Here is a 25,000-nt window from a genome sequence, read left to right on the forward strand (position 1 = left end):
TCTGAAACATGACCCGCCAAACCGCGCTCCTTAACACCCGCCCTCTTAACCCGGAAGCACCAATGTGTCTGAGGAAACACCTGTCAACTGACTACCGAAGTCAGCCTGCAGGCGCCTGGCCCGCCACAAGGAGTCGCTAGAGCGCGGTGAGGTATGTAAAGCCCATCCGGCAAAACCCTCCACTAACCAGGACGGCGCTGGGCCAATTGTGCGCCGCCCTATGGGACTCCTGATCACGTCCGGTTGTGACACAGCCTGGAACCGAACCCGGGTCTGTAGTGACGCCTCTGCGATGCAGTGCCTTAAACCGCTGCGCCACTCGGGAGGCCCCAGTGATCTTTATTTTTTTACCAGAGAATATATATTGAGACATATGTCTCTTTTTCAAATGTGCCCTGCACAATACAACACATAAATATTTAAAAAAATAAAAAAAGTTTTTACACATTTAAAAAAATTGCAATTAAAATCAAGAACAGAAATACCTTATTTACATAAGTATTCAGACCCTTTGCTATGAGACTCGAAATTGAGCTCAGGTGCTGTTTCCATTGATCATCCTTGAGATGTTTATCCTGTCATGCATTCCGCTAGCGGAACCCCTCGACAACATTCCGCTGAAAAGGCAGCGCGGGAAATTCAAAAATATTTTTTCGCAATATGTAACTTTCACACATTAACAAGTCCAATACAGCACATGAAAGATAAACATCTTGTTAATCTACCCATCGTGTCCGATTTCAAAAATGCTTTACACCGAAAGCACAACATATGATTATGTTAGATCACCGCCAAGTCCAAAAAACACACATCCATTTTCCCAGACAAAGATAGGAGTCACAAAAAGCAGAAATAGAGATAAAATTAATCACTAACCTTTGATGATCTTCATCAGATGACACTCATAGGACATCATGTTACACAATACATATATGTTTTGTTCGATAAAGTTCATATTTATATCCAAAAACCTCAGTTTACATTGGCGCTATGTTCAGAAATGCCTCCAAAATATCCGGAGAAATTGCAGAGAGCCACGTCAAATAACATAAATACTCATCATAAACTTGGATGAAAGATACATGTTTTACATAGAATTAAAGATACACTTGTTCTTAATGCAACCGCTGTGTCAGATTTCAAAAATACTTTACGGAAAAAGCAAACCATGCAATAATCTGAGACGGCGCTCAGAAAAAAGAAAAAATATTCCGCCATGTTGGAGTCAACAGAAATCAAAAATTACACTATAAATATTCCCTTACCTTTGATGATCTTCATCAGAATGCACTCCCAGGAATCCTAGTTCCACAATAAATTGTTGTTTTGTTCGATAATGTCCATTATTTATGTCCAAGTAGCTACTTTTGTTAGCATGTTTAGTACACATATCCAAACGCTTGTGCAGGTCCAGCCGAACGTCGGACGAAAACTTCAAAAAGTTATATTACAGGTCGAAGAAACTTGTCAAACTAAGTATAGAATAAATCTTTAGGATGTTATCATAAATATTCAATAACGTTCCAACCGGAGAATTCCTTTGTCTCTAGAGAAGCAATGGAACGCAGGTCGCTATCATGTGAAATGCCAGGACCTGGCTCTCTGCCAGACCACTGACTCAAACAGCTCCCATCCGGCTCCACATCACAGTAGAAGCCTCATTGAAGGTTCTACAGACTGGTGACATCTAGTGCAAACAGATCCATATCCTACTGTGTATTCAATAGGGACTGAGTTAGAAATCAACCAACCTCAGATATCCCACTTCCTGATTGGATTTTTCTCAGGTTTTCGCATGCCATATGAGTTTTGTTATACTCACAGACATCATTCAAACAGTTTTAGAAACTTCAGAGTGTTTTCTATCCAATAGTAATAATAATATGCATATATTAGCATCTGGGACAGAGTAGGAGGCAGTTCACTATGGGTACGCTATTCATCCAAAAGTGAAAATGCTGCCCCCTATCCCAAAAAAGATATACAACTTGGAGTCCACCTCTGGTAAATTCAATTGACTGGATATTACACACCTGTCTAACATAGTGACCTCCATCATTCTTAAATGGAAGAAGTTTGGAACCACCAAGACTCTTCCTACAGCTGGCCACCCAGCCAAACTGAGCAATCGGGGGAGAAGGGCCTTGGTCACTGAGGTGACCAAGAGCCCGATGGTGGAGATGGAACAACCTTCCAGAAGGACAACCATCTCTGCAGCACTCCACCAATCAGGTCTTTATCGTAGAGTGGCCAGACGGAAGCCACTCCTCAGTAAAAGGCACATGACAGCCCGCTTGGAGTTTGCCAAAAGGCACCTAAAGGACTCTCAGACCATGAGAAACAAGATTCTCTGGTCTGATGAAACCAAGATTGATATCTTTAGCCTGAATGCCAAGTGTCACATCTGGAGGAAACCTGGCACCATCCCTATGGTGAAGCATGGTGGTGGCAGCATCGTGCTGTGGGGATGTTTTTCAGTGGCAGGGACTGAGCGACTAATCAGGATCAAGGGAAAGATGAACAAAGCAAAGTACAGAGAGATCCTTGATGAAAACCTGCTCCAGAGCCCTCAGGACCTCAGACTGGCACGAACCTTCCAACAGGACAACGCCCCTAAGCACACAGCCAAGACAACGCGGGAGTGGCTTTGGGAAAAGTTTCTAAATGTCCTTGAGTGGCCCAGCCAAAGCCCAGAATTGAACCCAATCGAATATCTCTGGAGAGACCAATAGCTGTTCAGCGACTCTCCCCAACTAACCTGAGAGGATCTTGAGAGGATCTACAGAGAAGAATGGTAGAAACTCCCCAAACACAGGTGTGCCAAGCTTGTAGCGTCATACCCAAGAAAGCTCGAGGCTGTAATCGCTGCCAAAGGTGCTTCAACAAAGTAAAGCGTCTGAATACAGTGCCTTGCTAAAATATTCACCCCCTTGGCGTTTTTCCTATTTTGTTGCATTACAACCTGTAATTTAAATAGATTTTTATTTGGATTTCATGTAATGGACATACACAAAATAGTCTAAATTGGTGAAGTGAAATGAAAATAATTACTTGTTTCAAAAAAAAGAGAAGAAAATAAAAAATAAAAAAAGTTGTGCATGTCATCATATGTATTTGATAAAATGCAAATTAATTACTTAAAAATCATACAATGTGATTTTCTGGATTTTTTGTTTTAGATTCCGTCTCTCACAGTTGAAGTGTACCTATGATAAAAAATTACAGACCTCTACATGCTTTGTAAGTAGGAAAACCTGCAAAATCGGCAGTGTATCAAATACTTGTTCTCCCCCACTGTATGTGTTCACCTCCTTTGCTATGAAGCCACTAAATAAGATCTGGTGCAACCAATTACCTTCAGAAGTCACATAATTAGTTCAATTATTATTATTATTATTATTTAGTTAAATAAAGTCCACCTGTGTGCAATCTTAGTGTCACATGATCTGTCAGATGATCTCAGTATATATACACCTGTTCTGAAAGCCCCCAGAGTCTGCAACACCACTAAGCAAGGGGCACCACCATGAAGACCAAGGAGCTCTCCAAACAGGTCAGGGACAAAGTTGTGGAGAAGTACAGATCAGGGTTGGGTTATAAAAAAATATACGAAACTTTGAACATCCCACAAAGCACCATTAAATCCATTATTAAAAAATGGGAAGAATATGGCACCACAAAAAACCTGCCAAGAGAGGGCCGCCTAGCAAAACTCACGGACCAGGCATGGAGGGCATTAATCAGAGAGGCAACAAAGATAACCCTGAAGGAGCTGCAAAGCTCCACAGCGGAGATTGGAGTATCTGTCCATAGGACCACTTTAAGCCGTACACTCCACAGAGCTGGGCTTTACGGAAGAGTGGCCAGAAAAAAGCCATTGCTTAAAGAAAAAAATAAGCCAACACGTTCGGTGTTCACCAAAAGGCATGTGGGAGACTCCCCAAACATATGGAAGAAGGTAACCCAACACCTCTCATCACCCTGAGAACACCATCCCCACATTGAAGCATGGTGGTGGCAGCATCATGCTGTGGGGATGTTTTTAATTGTCAGGGTCTGGGAAACTGGTCAGAATTGAAGGAATGATGGATGGAGCTAAATACAGGGACATTCTTGAGGGAAACCTGTTTGTCTTCCAGAGATTTGAGACTGGGACGGAGGTTCACCTTCCAGCAGGACAATGACCATAAGCATACTGCTAAAGCAACACTCAAGTGGTTTAAGGGGAAACATTTAAATGTAAAGGCCTAGTCAAAGCCCAGACCTCAATCCAATTGAGAATCTGTGGTATTACTTAAAGTTTGCTGTCCACCAGCAGGAACCCATCCAACTTGAAGGAGCTGGAGCAGTTTTGCCTTGAAGAATGGGCAAAAATCCAAGAGGCTAGATGTGCCAAGCTTATAGAGACATACCCCAAGATACTTGCAGCTGTAATTGCTGCAAAAGGTGGCTCTACAAATTATTGACTTTGGGCGGGTGAATAGTTATGCACTCTCAAGTTTTCAGTTTTTTTGTCTTATTTCTTGTTTGTTCCACACACAAAAATATTTTGCATCTTCAAAATGGTAAACATGTTGTGTAAATCAAATGATACAAACCCCCCAAAATCTATTTTAATTCCAGGTTAAGGCAACAAAATAGGAAAAATGCCAAGGGGGGTGAATATTTTCGCAAGACACTGTTCTTATGTAATTGTGAAATGTCATTATTTATCATTTTTAAAAATAAATTTGGCAAAATTATCTAAACTTTTTGCTTCGTCATTAGGGGGTATTGTGTGTAGATTGATAAGGGACATAGATTTTCAACAACATCTAAGGCTGCACTGAAGTCTAACAAAAAGCTCACACAATCATCTTATCAATTTATTTCAACCAATCATCAGTCATTTGTCAGGGCAGTACATGTTGAGTGCCCTTCTCTATAATCAAGATGAAAGTCTGTTGTTAATTTGTTTACAGTAAAATTGCATTGTATTTGGTCAAACACATTTTTTTCAAACAGTTTGCTAAGTACTGGCAGCAAGCTTATAGGTCTGCTGTTAGAACCAGTAAAGGCCGCTTTACCACTCTTGGGTAGCAGAATTACTTTGGCTTCCCTCCAGGCCTGAGGACAAAGTCTTTCATCTAGGCTCAGATTACAAATTTATTTATTTTTATTTTATTTAACCTTTATTTAACCAGGTAGGCAAATTGAGAACACGTTCTCATTTACAATTGCGACCTGGCCAAGATAAAGCAAAGCAGTTCGACACATACAACAACACATAGTTACACATGGAGTAAAAACAAACATATAGTCAATAATACAGTGAAAAAAAAATAAGTCTATATACAATGTGAGCAAGTGAGGTGAGATAAGGGAGGTGAAGGCAAACAGATATATGTATAAATAAATAAAAATATAAAAAGGCCATGGAGGCGAAGTGAGTACAACACAGCAAGTAAAATAAAAACTAAAAAAAACACTGGAATGGTTGGTTTGCATTGGAAGAAAGTGCAAAGTAGAGACAGAAATAATGGGGTGCAAAGGAGCAAAATAAATTAATAAATAAATACAGTAGGTAAAGAGGTAGTTGTTTGGGCTAAATTGTAGATGGGTTATGTACAGGTGCAGTAATCTATGAGCTGCTCTGACAGCTGGTGCTTAAAGCTAGTGAGGGAGATAGGTGTTTCCAGTTTCAGAGATTTTTGTAGTTCGTTCCAGTCATTGGCAGCAGAGAACTGGAAGGAGAGGCGTCCAAAGGAAGAATTGGTTTTGGGGGTGACTAGAGAGATATACCTGCTGGAGCGCGTGCTACAGGTAGGTGCTGCTATGGTGACCAGCGAGCTGAGATAAGGGGGGACTTTACCTAGCAGGGTCTTGTAGATGACCTGGAACCAGTGGGTTTGGCGACGAGTATGAAGCGAGGGCCAGCCAACGAGAGTGTACAGGTCGCAGTGGTGGGTAGTATATGGGGCTTTGGTGACAAAACGGATGGCACTGTGATAGACTGCATCCAATTTATTGAGTAGGGTTTTGGAGGCTATTTTGTAAATGACATCACCGAAGTCGAGGATTGGTAGGATGGTCAGTTTTACAAGGGTATGTTTGGCAGCATGAGTAAAGGATGCTTTGTTGCGGAATAGGAAGCCAATTCTAGATTTGACTTTGGATTGGAGATGTTTGATGTGGGTCTGGAAGGAGAGTTTACAGTCTAACCAGACACCTAGGTATTTGTAGTTGTCCACATATTCTAAGTCAGAGCCGTCCAAAGTAGTGATGTTGGACAGGCGGGCAGGAGCAGGCAGCGATCGGTTGAAGAGCATGCATTTGGTTTTACTTGTATTTAAGAGCAGTTGGAGGCCACGGAAGGAGAGTTGTATGGCATTGAAGCTCGCCTGGAGGGTTGTTAACACAGTGTCAAAAGAAGGGCCAGAAGTATACAGAATAGTGTCGTCTGCGTAGAGGTGGATCAGAGAATCACCAGCAGCAAGAGCGACATCATTGATGTAAACAGAGAACAGAGTCGGTCCAAGAATTGAACCCTGTGGCACCCCCATAGAGACTGCCAGAGGCCCGGACAACAGACCCTCCGATTTGACACACTGAACTCTATCAGAGAAGTAGTTGGTGAACCAGGCGAGGCAATCATTAGAGAAACCAAGGCTGTCGAGTCTGCCAATGAGGATGTGGTGATTGACAGAGTCAAAAGCCTTGGCCAGGTCAATGAATACGGCTGCACAGTATTGTTTCCTATCGATGGCGGTTACGATATCGTTTATGACCTTGAGCGTGGCTGAGGTGCACCCATGACCAGCTCTGAAACCAGATTGCATAGCGGAGAAGGTGTGGTGTGATTCGAAATGGTCGGTAATCTGTTTGTTGACTTGGCTTTCGAAGACCTTAGAAAGGCAGGGTAGGATAGATATAGGTCTGTAGCAGTTAGGGTCAAGGGTGTCCCCCCCTTTGAAGAGGGGGATAACCGCAGCTGCTTTCCAATCTTTGGGGATCTCAGACGACACGAAAGAGAGGTTGAAGAGGCTAGTAATAGGGGTGGCAACAATTTCAGCAGATAGTTTTAGAAAGAAAGGGTCCAGATTATCTAGCCCGGCTGATTTGTAAGGGTCCAGATTTTGCAGCTCATTAAGAACATCAGCTGACTGTATTTGGGAGAAAGAGAAATGGGGAAGGCTTGGGCGAGTAGCAGAGGGGAGGGCAGTGCTGTTGTCCGGGGTAGGGGTAGCCAGGTGGAAAGCATGGCCAGCCGTAGAAAAATGCTTATTGAAATTCTCAATTATAGTGGATTTGTCGGTGGTGACAGTGTTTCCTATCTTCAGAGCGGTTGGAAGCTGGGAGGAGGTGTTCTTATTCTCCATGGACTTTACGGTGTCCCAGAACTTTTTTGAATTTGTGTTGCAGGAAGCAAATTTCTGCTTGAAAAAGCTAGCCTTGGCTGTTCTAACTGCCTGTGTATATTGGTTTCTGGCTTCCCTGAAAAGTTGCATATCACGGGGGCTGTTCGATGCTAATGCAGAACGCCATAGGATGTTTTTCTGTTGGTTAAGGGCAGTCAGGTCAGGAGAGAACCAAGGGCTATATCTGTTCCTGGTTCTAAATTTCTTGAATGGGGCATGCTTATTCAAGATGGTGAGGAAGGCATTTTTAAAAAATGACCAGGCATCCTCTACTGACGGGATGAGATCAATATCCTTCCAGGATACCCCGGCCAGGTCGATTAGGAAGGCCTGCTCGCTGAAGTGTTTCAGGGAGCGTTTGACAGTGATGAGTGGAGGTCGTTTGACCGCTGACCCATTACGGATGCAGGCAATGAGGCAGTGATCGCTGAGATCTTGGTTGAAAACAGCAGAGGTGTATTTGGAGGGCAAGTTTGTTAGGATGATATCTATGAGGGTACCCGTGTTTACGGAATTGGGGTGGTACCTGGTAGGTTCATTGATAATTTGTGTGAGATTGAGGGCATCAAGCTTAGATTGTAGGGTGGCTGGGGTGTTGAGCATGTTCAAATTTAGGTCGCCTAGCAGCACGAGCTCTGAAGATAGATGGGGGGCAATCAGTTCACATATAGTGTCCAGAGCACAGCTGGGGGCAGAGGGTGGTCTATAGCAGGCGGCAACGGTGAGAGACTTGTTTTTAGAGAGGTGGATTTTTAAAAGTAGAAGTTCAAATTGTTTGGGAACAGACCTGGATAGTATAACAGAACTCTGCAGGCAGTCTTTGCAGTAGATTGCAACACCGCCCCCTTTGGCCGTTCTATCTTGTCTGAAAATATTGTAATTGGGGATAAAAATGTCTGAATTTTTGGTGGTCTTTCTAAGCCAGGATTCAGACACGGCTAAAACATCCGGGTTGGTAGAGTGTGCTAAAGCAGTGAACAAAACAAACTTAGGGAGGAGGCTTCTAATGTTAACATGCATGAAGCCAAGGCTATTACGGTTACAGAAGTCATCAAAAGAGAGCGCCTGGGGAATAGGAGTGGAGCCAGGTACTGCAGGGCCTGGATTCACCTCTACATCACCAGAGGAACAGAGGAGAAGTAGGATAAGGGTACGGCTAAAAGCTATGAGAATTGGTCGCCTAGAGCTATTAGAGCAGAGAGTAAAAGGAAGTTTCTGGGGGCGATAAAATAGTTTAAAGGAATAATGTACAGACAAAGGTATGGTAGGATGTGAATACAGTGGAGGTAAACCTAGGTATTGAGTGATGATGATAGAGATCTTGTCTCTAGAAACATCATTGAAACCAGGTGATGTCATCGCATATGTGGGTGGTGGAACTGAGAGGTTGGATATGGTATAGAGAGCAGGGCTAGAATCTCTACAGTGAAATAAGCCAATAAACACTAACCAGAACAGCAATGGACAAGGCATATTTACATTAAGGAGAGGCATGCTTAATCGAGTGATCAATAAGGGTCCAGTGAGTAGAGGTTGGTTGGGGTCGTGGCGATCCAGACAGCTGGCCGGGTATATGGCTATCGGTAGCAGCATAGGATGGAGGTCTGTTTGTAGATACCTCGTGCGTTTCCGTCGGTAGGTTCCGTGTAGTGGGGTTTTGTTCAGATAGCAGCCGATAAGACAGCTAACGATTAGCGGGCCTCAGATGAGCGTTCAGGTAACGTCGGGACGGAGGTGCCGGTTGGATAAATCCCTCGGGCAGATAACGTCGGCAGTCAGTCGTGAAGGCCCGGTGGGGTTCCGTATCTGCAGCAGCAACAAAAGAAACGGGTCCGGATGGTGATGGAACTCCTCAGCTGGCTAGCTCCAGCATGATTTGAGTTTGCTCCGGGGTCGACGTAAGCCAATAGTCACACGGTATGCAGCTAGCTAGCTGCGAAATCAAGGTGCAAGTGTCCAGAGCCTGCGGTTGGAATCCGGGGAAACTGAGAGAAAAAAAAGTCCCGGAATGCTCCGGTCCGAGTCGCGTTGCACAAAAGTGCCGGTAGATTATCGAGCTAAAGGAATAGCTGATGACCGCAAAACGTGGGCAGCTGAAACACCAACGCTAGCCAGCAAACCGGCTAATTTCGGGGCAGCTACAGATTAGCTTCTGGCTAGCTATCGGAGTAGCTTCTGGTTAGCTTTCAGGCTAGCTTCTGAATTAGCCCCTGGCTATCTTCCACGATGGATTTTCAGATTGAGGTAAATAATACTTATTGTAATTGGTGAAGCGGGTTGCAGGAAAGCTTTTGCAGGAAAGCTTTTGTAGTTGAGTTCTTGGATAATAAAATAAATTAAAGATATGTGAAGAAAAGGTGTAAATATATATACATACAGGACACGACACGACAATACGGAAAAAGACGTCTGAACTGCTAAGCCACCTTGGAATGCCTTGGATATGACAGATATGACAAATATGACAGATAGGAGTGGCTATAGAGTCAGCTACCATCCTCAGTAGCTTTCCATCTAAGTTGTCAATGCCAGGAGGTTTGTCATTATTGATTGATGACAATAATTCCTCCACCTCTCTCACACAAACGTTATAAAATTCAGACATACAATGCTTTTTTGTCATTATTCGATGGCTCACTGTTCGTTGTTGGAATTTCTAAGTTTGCCTACTTTGCCAATGAAGTAATCTATCATGACACAAGATGAGACCCAGATGCAGACACAGGAGGCAGATGGTTGGAGTCTTACAATGTTTATTATTCCAATAGGGTAAAGCAAGAGAATGGTCGTGGACAGGCAAAAAGGGTCAGAACAAGTTCAGAGTCCAAAAGGTACCGAAGGACAGGCAGAATCAAGGTCAGGGTAGGCAGGGTGATCAGGCAGGCGGGAAAGTAGTCCAGTCAGGCAGGGGTCAGAACTAGGAAGACGATAAAAAAGAGAAAAGCAAAAGGAGTACGGGAAAAACAACGCTGGTTGATTTGAACATACAAGACAAACTGGCACAGAGAGACAGGAAACACAGGGATAAATACACTGGCACAGAGAGACAGGAAACACAGGGATAAATACACTGGTACAGAGAGACAGGAAACACAGGGATAAATACACTGGTACAGAGAGACAGGAAACACAGGGATAAATACACTGGTACAGAGAGACAGGAAACACAGGGATAAATACACTGGTACAGAGAGACAGGAAACACAGGGATAAATACACTGGTACAGAGAGACAGGAAACACAGGGATAAATACACTGGCATAGAGAGACAGGAAACACAGGGATAAATACACTGGTACAGAGAGACAGGAAACACAGCGATAAATACACAGAGAGACAGGAAACACAGGGATAAATACACTGGGACAGAGAGACAGGAAACACAGGGATAAATACACTGGTACAGAGAGACAGGAAACACAGGGATAAATACACTGGTACAGAGAGACAGGAAACACAGGGATAAATACACTGGTACAGAGAGACAGGAAACACAGGGATAAATACACTGGTACAGAGAGACAGGAAACACAGGGATAAATACACTGGTACAGAGAGACAGGAAACACAGGGATAAATACACTGGTACAGAGAGACAGGAAACACAGGGATAAATACACTGGCATAGAGAGACAGGAAACACAGGGATAAATACACTGGTACAGAGAGACAGGAAACACAGCGATAAATACACAGAGAGACAGGAAACACAGGGATAAATACACTGGGACAGAGAGACAGGAAACACAGGGATAAATACACTGGTACAGAGAGACAGGAAACACAGGGATAAATACACTGGTACAGAGAGACAGGAAACACAGGGATAAATACACTGGCACAGAGAGACAGGAAACACAGGGATAAATACACTGGTACAGAGAGACAGGAAACACAGGGATAAATACACTGGTACAGAGAGACAGGAAACACAGCGATAAATACACTGGTACAGAGAGACAGGAAACACAGGGATAAATACACTGGTACAGAGAGACAGGAAACACAGGGATAAATACACTGGCACAGAGAGACAGGAAACACAGGGATAAATACACTGGTACAGAGAGACAGGAAACACAGGGATAAATACACTGGCACAGAGAGACAGGAAACACAGGGATAAATACACTGGTACAGAGAGACAGGAAACACAGGGATAAATACACTGGTACAGAGAGACAGGAAACACAGGGAAAAATACACTGGTACAGAGAGACAGGAAACACAGGGATAAATACACTGGTACAGAGAGACAGGAAACACAGGGATAAATACACTGGCATAGAGAGACAGGAAACACAGGGATAAATACACTGGTACAGAGAGACAGGAAACACAGCGATAAATACACAGAGAGACAGGAAACACAGGGATAAATACACTGGGACAGAGAGACAGGAAACACAGGGATAAATACACTGGTACAGAGAGACAGGAAACACAGGGATAAATACACTGGTACAGAGAGACAGGAAACACAGGGATAAATACACTGGCACAGAGAGACAGGAAACACAGGGATAAATACACTGGTACAGAGAGACAGGAAACACAGGGATAAATACACTGGTACAGAGAGACAGGAAACACAGGGATAAATACACTGGTACAGAGAGACAGGAAACACAGGGATAAATACACTGGTACAGAGAGACAGGAAACACAGGGATAAATACACTGGGACAGAGAGACAGGAAACACAGGGATAAATACACTGGTACAGAGAGACAGGAAACACAGGGATAAATACACTGGTACAGAGAGACAGGAAACACAGGGATAAATACACTGGCATAGAGAGACAGGAAACACAGGGATAAATACACTGGTACAGAGAGACAGGAAACACAGCGATAAATACACAGAGAGACAGGAAACACAGGGATAAATACACTGGGACAGAGAGACAGGAAACACAGGGATAAATACACTGGTACAGAGAGACAGGAAACACAGGGATAAATACACTGGTACAGAGAGACAGGAAACACAGGGATAAATACACTGGCACAGAGAGACAGGAAACACAGGGATAAATACACTGGTACAGAGAGACAGGAAACACAGGGATAAATACACTGGTACAGAGAGACAGGAAACACAGGCATAAATACACTGGTACAGAGAGACAGGAAACACAGGGATAAATACACTGGTACAGAGAGACAGGAAACACAGGGATAAATACACTGGTACAGAGAGACAGGAAACACAGGGATAAATACACTGGCACAGAGAGACAGGAAACACAGGGATAAATACACTGGTACAGAGAGACAGGAAACACAGGGATAAATACACTGGTACAGAGAGACAGGAAACACAGGCATAAATACACTGGTACAGAGAGACAGGAAACACAGGGATAAATACACTGGCACAGAGAGACAGGAAACACAGGGATAAATACACTGGGACAGAGAGACAGGAAACACAGGGATAAATACACTGGCATAGAGAGACAGGAAACACAGGGATAAATACACTGGCACAGAGAGACAGGAAACACAGGGATAAATACACTGGTACAGAGAGACAGGAAACACAGGGATAAATATTACTGTGATTACTATTATTTGACCATGCTGGTCATTTATGAACATTTGAACATCTTGGCCATGTTCTGTTATAATCTCCACCCGGCACAGCCAGAAGAGGACTGGCCACCCCTCATAGCCTGGTTCCCCTCTTCTTTTGGCCTTTCTAGGGAGTTTTTCCTAGCCACCGTGCTTCTACACCTGCATTGTTTGCTGTTTGGGGTTTTAGGCTGCGTTTCTGTACAGCACTTTGAGATATCAGCTGATGTAAGAAGGGCTTTATAAATACATTTGTTTTGATAAATACACTGGGGGAAATAAACGACACCTGGAGGGGGTGGAGACAGTCACAGGAACAGGTGAAACAGATCAGGGCGGGACATAATCATGATCCACAATAGTATTGAAGACATCTTCAAAAAGGCTGAACGCTGTATCAAGTTCAGATAAAGCTGAAATATAAATGGGTCACCTTACTATTGCAGTACATATTCAGAATAGCTTTCTGAGATAATCTGTGTCTGTACATCTGTTATTAGAAGCACTATAGTCTAATAACTATTCTACACATACATTCATTTTTTTTGGAAAATGTTAATTTTATACCCCGATTTTAGTGTATTTCAAGACAATATAAATAGTGGGCCAATTTGAGAATTCTTTGAGAGATGTCAGCATTTGTTTTTGTATTTATTTTATTTAACCTTAATTTAACTAGGCAAGTCGGTTAAGAACACATTCTTATTTACAATGATTGCCAAACCCTGACGACACTGGGCCAATTGTGAGCCGCCCTATGTGACTCCCAATCACGGCTGGCCGTGATACAGCCTGGATTCGAACCAGGGTGTCTGTAGTTATGCCTCTAGCACTGAGATGCGCCACTCGGGAGCATAGTGTATTGAGAATAGAAAAGAATAGATTGGCTGCATAGACAGAGACCGTGTTTAAACCACAAAGCAACCAATGCTCTTAAAGTAAGATGCTCTGAGCCTTATAATCCCTTTTAAGAATACTAGGAGCATTTGGCCATTTGTTTAATTCAAATGTATCCTCTGATATCTGTTAGAGCAAATATGCAGAAGGTATTCTCTTCTTTGCTTCGCCTAAAACATAAATGGTTGTAATCTAGTGTACCTCGTCTAATGTGTGTAATGTACCCTTTGGCAAAGCCAGGGAAATGTTTACACTAGTTTGAGAGGGTAATATAGACACTGTGGGGGTTTGTCTACAAGCCTAAATCATTTTGGTCTCCAGTAGAATATCTTTAGCCTGAAATCCAGTCTGTTTGTGCTAACCTTCCACTGCTGGTACTATGTGTCATTTGACAAGAGTGGCCAGGAGTGGAATGATAGCTAAACAAACTGGTACCCAGGCTAAAGATATCCTACTGGAAACCAAAATGATTTAGGCTTGTAGACAAACCTCCACAGTGTCTATATTACCTTTTCAAACTAGTGTAAACATTTCTCCCTGGCTGATGTCAAGTAGTCAACATAAACTTTGTCCAATTACACGTTCATTCTCCTCATGCCAGTGCAGTGGGTAGCTTGTCATAGTCCCTAACCTTCAGATGACTGTTGTAGTATATCTTATGGAAAGCAGTGTACTAGTTGGTACACACCCCTCTGTCTTTAGAATATCATGTGCATTTAATGTCTTTCTTCCTAACCGGAAGTGTAGATTTACATAATGCATTTCTTCCTAACCGGAAGTGTAGATTTACATAATGCATTTCTTCCTAACTGGAAGTGTAGATTTACATAATGCATTTCTTCCTAACTGGAAGTGTAGATTTACATAATGCATTTCTTCCTAACTGGAAGTGTAGATTTACATAATGTCTTTCTTCCTAACCGGAAGTGTAGATTTACATAATGTCTTTCTTCCTAACTGGAAGTGTAGATTTACATAATGTCTTTCTTCCTAACCGGATGTGTAGATTTACATAATGTCTTTCTTCCTAACCGGAAGTATAGATTTACATAATGTCTTTCTTCCTAACCGGAAGTGTAGATTTACATAATGTCTTTCTTCCTAACTGGACGTGTAGATTTACATAATGCATTTCTTCCTAACTGGAAGTGTAGATTTACATAATGTCTTTCTTCCTAACTGGAAGTGTAGATTTACATAATGCATTTCTTCCTAACTGGAAGTGTAGATTTACATAATGCCTTTCTTCCTAACCGGAAGCGTAGATTTACATAATGTCTTTCTTCCTAACCGGAAGTGTAGATTTACATAATGTATGAGCTGCCCCTCAGTCCGGAGCTGCCCCTCTGTCCAGAGGCGCCCATCAGTACAGTGGGGTTATTTTGGTGGGTCGTCATTAGGAGGGGGCCACGGAAGCGGGGATTAACGATGGTGGAGTGGGGACCACGTCCAGCGCCAGAGCCGCCACCGTGGAGAGACGCCCACCCAGACCCTCCCCTATAGGTTCAGGTTTTGCGGCCGGAGTCCGCACCTTAGGGGGGGGGGGGGTACTGTCACGTTCCTGACCTTATTTCCTTTGTTTAGTATTTGTTTAGTTGGTCAGGACGTGAGCTGGGTGGGTGTAGTCTATGTTATGTGTCTCATTGGTTTAGGCGTGTCTGATTTGCCTGATATGGTTCTCAATCAGAGGCAGGTGTTTTACGTTGTCTCTGATTGGGAACCATATTTAGGTAGGCTGTGTTCACTGTTTGTTTGTGGGTGATTGTTCCTGTTCGTGCGTTCATGTTTTATATGTTCTCAAGTTCAGGACTGTAGCGTCGTTGGTTTCGTTCTGTTTATTGTTTTTGTTCGTGTTTAATAAGTGTTCCAATAAATATGGAAACGTACCACGCTGCGATTTGGTCCTCCTCTCTTCCACCTAACGACGAGCGTGACACCATCGTTATGTTTGGAGGAAAAAGGGGGAGGCTGGTGCACTTCACAAAATAGGTGGCATCATGAGGTAGGAGAATTATGTGGATATATTCAAGCAACATCTCAAGACATCAGTCAGGAAGTCAAAGCTTGATCGCAAATGGGTCTTCCAAATGGACAATGACCCCAAGCATACTTCCAAAGTTGTGGCAAAATGGCTTAAGGACAACAAAGTCAAGGTATTGGAGTGGCCATCACAAAGCCCTGACCTCAATCCTATAGAACATTTGTGGGCAGAACTGAAAAAGCGTGTGCGAGCAAGGAGGCCTAAAAACCTGACTCAGTTACACCAGCTCTGTCAGGAGGAATGGGCCAAAATTCACCCACCTTATTGTGGGAAGCTTCTGGAAGGCTACCCGAAATGTTTGACCCAAGTTAAACAATTTTTAAGGCAATGCTTCCAAATACTAATTGAGTGTATGTAAACTTCTGACCCACTGGGAATGTGATGAAAGAAATAAAAGCTGAAAGAAATGATTCTCTCTACTATTATTCTGACATTTCACATTCTTAAAATAAAGTGGTGATCCTAACTGACCTAAGACAGGACATTTTTACTCTGATTAATTTAAATGTCAGGAATTGTGAAAAACTGAGTTTAAATGTATTTGGCTAAAGTGTATGTAAATTTCCAACTTCAACTGTAGAGTTTAGTATTCTATTTGGGACACAGCCTATAAGAACCTAGCTTGAAGGTATCCAGTCCTGCTGTAACCAGGAAGTATTCAGCTGGCTGTTGGTATTATCAGTTTAATGAGTACCAGACCTGCTGTAACCAGGGAGTATTCAGCTGGCTGTTGGTATTATCAGTTTAATGAGTACCAGTCCTGCTGTAACCAGGAAGTATTCAGCTGGCTGTTGGTATTATCAGTTTAATGAGTACCAGTCCTGCTCTAACCAGGGAGTATTCAGCTGGCTGTTGGTATTATCAGTTTAATGAGTACCAGTCCTGCTGTAACCAGGAAGTATTCAGCTGGCTGTTGGTATTATCAGTTTAATGAGTACCAGTCCTGCTGTAACCAGGGAGTATTCAGCTGGCTATTGGTATTATCAGTTTAATGAGTACCAGTCCTGCTGTAACCAGGAAGTATTCAGCTGGCTGTTGGTATTATCAGTTTAATGAGTACCAGTCCTGCTGTAACCAGGAAGTATTCAGCTGGCTGTTGATATTATCAGTTTAATGAGTACCAGTCCTGCTGTAACCAGGGTAGTATTCAGCTGGCTGTTGGTATTATCAGTTTAATGAGCAGCAGGTGTCCTTTCCTCCATTTCATCAATTCAATCTGTGTCTTGCAGTGAAAATCTCCAGGCTTTTCCAGAGCTCGAAGGGAAACTGTTATTTTAGTTAATAGGCAGTATGGTGAAGCAGAGTATACTTAAAGTGCATGCCAAATGGATCCCTATGTAGGTCCTGGTGAAACGTAGGGCACTATGAAGGGAATAGGGTGCCATTGGGGACGCACACTAAGTACTTACCACTACTAAGAGAGCCTCACATAGCTCTTGATGTGGTTGAGAAATAACCACCTACTGTACCCTATTGTAGCTACTGTAGTCTACTGTACCCTACTGCAGTCTACTGTACCCTACTGTAGTCTACTGTATCATACTGTAGTCTACTGTAGTCTACTGTACCCTACTGCACCCTACTGTAGTCTACTGTACCCTACTGCAGTCTACTGTAGTCTACTGTAGTCTACTGCACCCTACTGTAGTCTACTGCACCCTACTGTAGTCTACTGTACCCTACTGTAGTCTACTGTTGTCTACTGTAGTCTACTGTACCCTACTGTAGTCTACTGTACCCAACTGTAGTCTACTGTAGTCTACTGTAGTCTACTGCACCCTACTGTAGTCTACTGTACCCTACTGTAGTCTAATGTAGTCTACTGCACCCTACTGTAGTCTACTCTACCCTACTATGGTATACTGCACCCTACTGTAGTCTAATGTACCCTACTGTACCCTACTGCACCCTACTGTAGTCTACTGCACCCTACTGAAGTCTACTGCACCCTACTGTAGTCTACTGTAGTCTACTCTACCCTACTGCACCCTACTGAAGTCTACTGTACCCTCCTGCACTCTACTGTAGTCTACTGCACCCTACTGTAGTCTACTGTACCCTACTGTAGTCTACTGTACCCTACTGTAGTCTACTGTTGTCTACTGTAGTCTACTGTACCCTACTGTAGTCTACTGCACCCTACTGTAGTCTACTGTACCCTACTGTAGTCTAATGTACCCTACTGTAGTCTAATGTACCCTACTGTAGTCTAATGTACCCTACTGTAGTCTACTGTACCCTACTGTAGTCTACTGTACCCTACTGCACCCTACTGTAGTCTACTGTACCCGACTGTAGTCTACTGTACCCTACTGTAGTCTACTGTACCCTACTGTAGTCTACTGTAGTCTACTGTAGTCTACTGTAGCCTACTGTAGTCTACTGTAGCCTACTGCACCCTACTGTAGTCTACTGCACCCTACTGTAGTCTACTGTAGTCTACTGTAGTCTACTGTACCCTACTGTACCCTACTGTAGCCTACTGCACCCTACTGTAGTCTACTGCACCCTACTGTAGTCTACTGTAGTCTACTGTAGTCTACTGTACCCTACTGCACCCTACATTTACATTTAAGTCATTTAGCAGACGCTCTTATCCAGAGCGACTTACAAATTGGTGCATTCACCTTATGATATCCAGTGGAACAACCACTTTACAATAGTGCATCTAAATCTTTTAAGGGGGGGGGGTAGAAGGATTACTTTATCCTATCCTAGGTATTCCTTAAAGAGGTGGGGTTTCAGGTGTCTCCGGAAGGTGGTGATTGACTCCGCTGACCTGGCGTCGTGAGGGAGCCCTACTGTACTCTACTGTAGTCTACTGTACCCTACTGTAGTCTAATGCACCCTACTGTAGTCTACTGCACCCTACTGTAGTCTACTGCACCCTACTGTAGTCTACTGCACCCTACTGTAGTCTACTGCACCCTACTGTAGTCTACTGTACCCTACTGTAGTCTACTGCACCCTACTGTAGTATACTGTAGCCTACTGTAGTCTACTGCACCCTACTGTAGTCTACTGCACCCTACTGTAGTCTACTGTACCCTACTGTAGTCTACTGCACCCTACTGTAGTATACTGTAGCCTACTGTAGTCTACTGCACCCTACTGTAGTATACTGTACCCTACTGTAGTCTACTGCACCCTACTGTAGTCTACTGCACCCTACTGTAGTCTAATGTACCCTACTGTAGTCTACTCTACCCTACTGTAGTCTAATGTACCCTACTGTAGTCTACTGCACCCTACTGTAGTCTACTCTACCCTACTGTAGTCTACTGCACCCTACTGTAGTCTACTGCACCCTACTGTAGTCTAATGTACCCTACTGTAGTCTACTGCACTCTACTGTAGTCTACTGCACCCTACTGTACCCTACTGCACCCTACTGAAGTCTACTGCACCCTACTGTAGTCTACTGCACCCTACTGTAGTCTACTGTAGTCTACTCTACCCTACTGAAGTCTACTGTACCCTCCTGCACTCTACTGTACCCTACTGCACCCTACTGTAGTCTACTGCACCCTACTGTAGTCTACTGCACCCTACTGTAGTCTACTGTACCCTACTGTAGTCTAATGTACCCTACTGTAGTCTACTCTACCCTACTGTAGTCTAATGTACCCTACTGTAGTCTACTGCACCCTACTGTAGTCTACTCTACCCTACTGTAGTCTACTGCACCCTACTGTAGTCTACTGTACCCTACTGTAGTCTACTGCACCCTACTGTAGTCTACTGCACCCTACTGTAGTCTAATGTACCCTACTGTAGTCTACTCTACCCTACTGTAGTCTAATGCACCCTACTGTAGTCTACTGCACCCTACTTTAGTCTACTCTACCCTACTATGGTATACTGCACCCTACTGTAGTCTAATGTACCCTACTGTACCCTACTGCACCCTACTGTAGTCTACTGCACCCTACTGAAGTCTACTGCACCCTACTGTAGTCTACTGTAGTCTACTCTACCCTACTGCACCCTACTGAAGTCTACTGTAGTCTACTCTACCCTACTGCACCCTACTGTAGTCTACTGTACCCTCCTGTACTCTACTGTACCCTACTGTAGTCTACTGCACCCGACTGTAGTCTACTGTACCCTACTGTAGTCTACTGTACCCTACTGTAGTCTACTGTACCCTACTGTAGTCTACTGTACCCTACTGTAGTCTACTGCACCCTACTGTAGTCTACTGTACCCTACTGTAGTCTACTGTACCCTACTGTTGTCTACTGTACCCTACTGTAGTCTACTGTACCCTACTGTAGTCTACTGTACCCTACTTCACCCTACTGTACCCAAATGTACCCTACTGTAGTCTACTGCACCCTACTGTAGTCTACTGTACCCTACTGTAGTCTACTGTACCCTACTGTAGTCTACTGTACCCTACTGTAGTCTACTGTACCCTACTGTAGTCTACTGTACCCTAATGTAGTCTACTGTACCCTACTTCACCCTACTGTAGTCTACTGTACCCTAATGTGGTCTACTGTACCCTACTGTAACCTACTGTACTCTACTGTAGTCTACTGTACCCACCCAGTTTACAGTACTAACAGAGGTAGAGGGTTGAGGCACCAGTCAGTGGTCAGTTATACAGTGAGGTGTAGCAGCACTAGTAGACTGGACATTGTCATATATTTTCTGAGATCTTTGCCTATATTTACATCCTAAACACACTCATTTGCATATGTTTCCTTGAGGAGTTACCTACTATTGGTAAGTACTGTAAACTATATGCGTCTTCGTTGCTTTGGTGTTTTATTTTAATTGTTGCACTTTTGGATTTTTGAAAAGCGTGTTTCCAAATAACACGTAGCAGTATACGTTTGTAGATCTATACGTTTGTAGATCTATACGTTTGTAGATCTATACGTTTGTAGATCTATACGTTTGTAGATCTATACTTTTGTAGATCTATACGTTTGTAGATCTATACGTTTGTAGATCTATATGTTTGTAGATCTATACTTTTGTAGATCTATACATTTGATAAATGTGACTCCATTGGTAGATCTATACGTTTGTAGATCTATACGTTTGTAGATCTATACTTTTGTAAATCTATACGTTTGTAGATCTATACGTTTGTAGATCTATACGTTTGATAAATGTGACTCCATTGGTAGATCTATACGTTTGTAGATCTATACGTTTGTAGATCTATACCTTTCATAAATGTGACTCCATTGGTAGATCTATACGTTTGTAGATCTTTACGTTTGTAGATCTATACGTTTGTAGATCTATACGTTTGTAGATCTATACGTTTGTAGATCTATACTTTTGTAGATCTATACGTTTGATAAATGTGACTCCATTGGTAGATCTATACGTTTGTAGATCTATACGTTTGTAGATCTATACTTTTGTAGATCTATACGTTTGATAAATGTGACTCCATGGGTAGATCTATACGTTTGATAAATGTGACTCCATGGGTAGATCTATACGTTTGATAAACGTGACTCCATGGGTAGATCTATACGTTTGTAGATCTATACGTTTGTAGATCTATACTTTTGTAGATCTATACGTTTGATAAATGTGACTCCATGGGTAGATCTATACGTTTGATAAATGTGACTCCATGGGTAGATCTATACGTTTGATAAATGTGACTCCATGGGTAGATCGCTGCTAGTCTAACGAATAGAGGGAAGTAGAACGTGTTATCAGATCAGTTCCTTAAACAACTGTGTGTTTAGACTCGTCGCGATACAAAACCAACACAATCCTGCTGACTTCCCTCTACAATTAAAGACTCTGAAATTACAACTTCGTTTTTTGACTGTTTGGGCTGAAACTAGAAATAACCATTTTGGAAAACATTTTCCTTGAATCCATGTTTAGATTTTAATTAGACAACGCACACTCATATATCTTCCTCATAATGGGACTATATTTCTATAAATAAGGCAAAAGATATGCATGTAGAAGCTACCGTCTTTTCTGGTGTCACGTCTAGGCTATACTTTAGAAAGATAATAACATGGTGCAGAGAGGACGATGGTGTTCTACTGAAATATCCTCAGGGTCTGTCTTCAACTTTCCCCATGGGTGCAACTCAACTTCAACTTCCGGTAGGGAGTCAAGATAGAGGGATAGAATGGAGGAGGACTAGAGAGGAGGACTAGAGATAGAGGGATAGAATGGAGGAGGACTAGAGAGAGAGGGATAGACAGGAGGAGGACTAGAGATAGAGGGATAGAATGGAGGAGGACTAGAGATAGAGGGATAGAATGGAGGAGGACTAGAGAGGAGGACTAGAGAAGAGGACTAGAGATAGAGGGATAGAATGGAGGAGGACTAGAGAGGAGGACTAGAGATAGAGGGATAGAATGGAGGAGGACTAGAGATAGAGGGATAGAATGGAGGAGGACTAGAGATAGAGGGATAGAATGGAGGAGGACTAGAGAGGAGGACTAGAGATAGAGGGATAGAATGGAGGAGGACTAGAGAGGAGGACTAGAGATAGAGGGATAGAATGGAGGAGGACTAGAGAGGAGGACTAGAGATAGAGGGATAGAATGGAGGAGGACTAGAGAGGAGGACTAGAGAGAGAGGAGGACTAGAGAGAGAGGAGGACTAGAGAGGAGGACTAGAGATAGAGGGGTAGAATGGAGGAGGACTAGAGATAGAGGGGTAGAATGGAGGAGGACTAGAGAGGAGGACTAGAGCTAGAGGGATAGAATGGAGGAGGACTAGAGAGGAGGACTAGAGATAGAGGGATAGAATGGAGGAGGACTAGAGAGGAGGACTAGAGAGGAGGACTAGAGATAGAGGGATAGAATGGAGGAGGACTAGAGAGGAGGACTAGAGATAGAATGGAGGACTAGAGAGAAGGACTAGAGAGGAGGACTAGAGATAGAGGGATAGACAGGAAGACTAGAGATAGAGGGATAGAATGGAGGAGGACTAGAGATAGAGGGATAGAATGGAGGAGGACTAGAGAGGAGGACTAGAGAAGAGGACTAGAGATAGAGGGATAGAATGGAGGAGGACTAGAGATAGAGGGATAGAATTGAGGAGGACTAGAGATAGAGGGATAGAATGGAGGAGGACTAGAGAGGAGGACTAGAGATAGAGGGATAGAATGGAGGAGGACTAGAGAGGAGGACTAGAGATAGAGGGATATAATGGAGGAGGACTAGAGAGGAGGACTAGAGATAGAGGGATAGAATGGAGGAGAACTAGAGAGAGAGGAGGACTAGAGAGAGAGGAGGACTAGAGAGAGAGGAGGACTAGAGAGGAGGACTAGAGATAGAGGGATAGAATGGAGGAGGACTAGAGAGGAGGACTAGAGATAGAGGGATAGAATGGAGGAGGACTAGAGAGGAGGACTAGAGAGGAGGACTAGAGATAGAGGGATAGAATGGAGGAGGACTAGAGAGGAGGACTAGAGATAGAATGGAGGACTAGAGAGGAGGACTAGAGATAGAGGGATAGACAGGAGGACTAGAGATAGAGGGATAGAATGGAGGAGGACTAGAGATAGAGGGATAGAATGGAGGAGGACTAGAGAGGAGGACTAGAGAGAGAGTGATAGACAGGAGGAGGACTAGAGATAGAGGGATAGAATGAAGGAGGACTAGAGATAGATGGATAGACAGGAGGAGGACTAGAGATAGAGTGATAGACAGGAGGAGGACTAGAGATAGAGGGATAGAATGAAGGAGGACTAGAGATAGATGGATAGACAGGAGGAGGACTAGAGATAGAGGGATAGAATGGAGGAGGACTAGAGATAGAGGGGTAGAATGGAGGAGGACTAGAGAGGAGGACTAGAGAGAGAGGGATATAATGGAGGACTAGAGATAGAGGGATAGAATGGAGGAGGACTAGAGAGGAGGACTAGAGATAGAGGGATAGATAGGATCCCAAATGACACCCTATTCCCGATTTAGTGCACTACATTTGACCAATGCCCATAGGGACTATATAGGGAATAGGGTTCCATTTAGTGTGCATGCCTACTTCTGCGGAGGCATGTTGCTGGAGTTGTATGTCTTTAAAGGTCAAAGGTCAAAGAGATTGGAAGGGGCCTCCTTTTGCAGATAATGGCGTGGGTAAATCAAAGAGGTCCCTGCCACTTAAACAGTGATTTACGATGGCTCCTGTGGCCTGTTGGGCTGCACTTAATACTGCTGCTCAGTGGGCATCGGAGCACTGTGGTGACAAAGGCCTGCCTCTCTGTCTGTCTCTCTCTGTCGCTCTCTCTCTGTCTCTCTGTCTCTCTGTCTCTCTCTCTCTCTCTCTGTCTCTCTCTGTCTCTGTCTCTCTCTCTCTGTCTCTCTCTCTCTCTCTCTCTCTCTCTCTGTCTCTCTGTCTCTCTCTGTCTGTCTCTCTCTCTCTCTCTCTCTCTGTCTCTGTCTCTCTCTCTCTGTCTCTCTCTCTCTGTCTCTGTCTCTCTGTCTCTCTGTCTCTCCGTCTGTCTCTCTGTCTCTGTCTCTGTCTCTCTCTTTCTGTCCCAATGTTAAATTTCTTTAGCAACGGGCAAGGTCTTTAGCTTGTTTACCTTTGTTCTGTAGCAATATGGTGGACATGTCTCTATTTAGAATGTCCTGGTCAAACTTTTTGCCCAATTTAATATAAAATAATATAGTAATAATAATTTAGTATATATTCACATTGATAGAGGTTGCTATGTATGCTTTACAATGCTCAGAGCTTGAGAGTTTAGTCATCATGATTGACCAAACTTTATTGCCAGCAGCTCAGTTCGTTTTCAAGAGGTTCTGTGTGTTTGGTCTGTCCATGCCGTGCTTCACAGTCCTCCATTCCTTACCACTGTGTGTTGTCTCTCTCTCTCTCTCTCTCTCTCTCTCTCTCTCTCTCTCTCTCTCTCTGTCTCTCTCTCTCTCTCTGTCTCTCTCTCTCTCTCTCTCTCTCTCTCTGTCTCTCTCTCTCTCTCTCTCTCTCTCTCTCTCTCTCTCTCTCTCTCTCTGTCTCTCTCTCTCTCTCTGTCTCTCTCTCTCTCTCTCTCTCTCTCTCTCTCTCTCTCTCTCTCTCTCTCTCTCTCTCTGTCTCTCTGTCTCTCTGTCTCTGTCTCTCTGTCTCTCTCTGTCTCTCTC

The 25,000-nt window shown here is 43.4% G+C and overlaps 1 protein-coding gene across 1 annotated transcript in view; it reads left to right on the plus strand.

Annotated features, from left to right (window-relative positions):
• The window catches only part of LOC120045312 (zinc finger MIZ domain-containing protein 1-like), a 177,664-nt gene that overhangs the window by 59,221 nt on the left and 93,443 nt on the right, over positions 1-25,000 (plus strand). The gene's annotated exons all lie outside the window — the stretch shown is intronic.

This window comes from Salvelinus namaycush, chromosome 4 (assembly GCF_016432855.1).
Source record: "Salvelinus namaycush isolate Seneca chromosome 4, SaNama_1.0, whole genome shotgun sequence".
Lineage (NCBI taxonomy): Eukaryota > Metazoa > Chordata > Actinopteri > Salmoniformes > Salmonidae > Salvelinus > Salvelinus namaycush.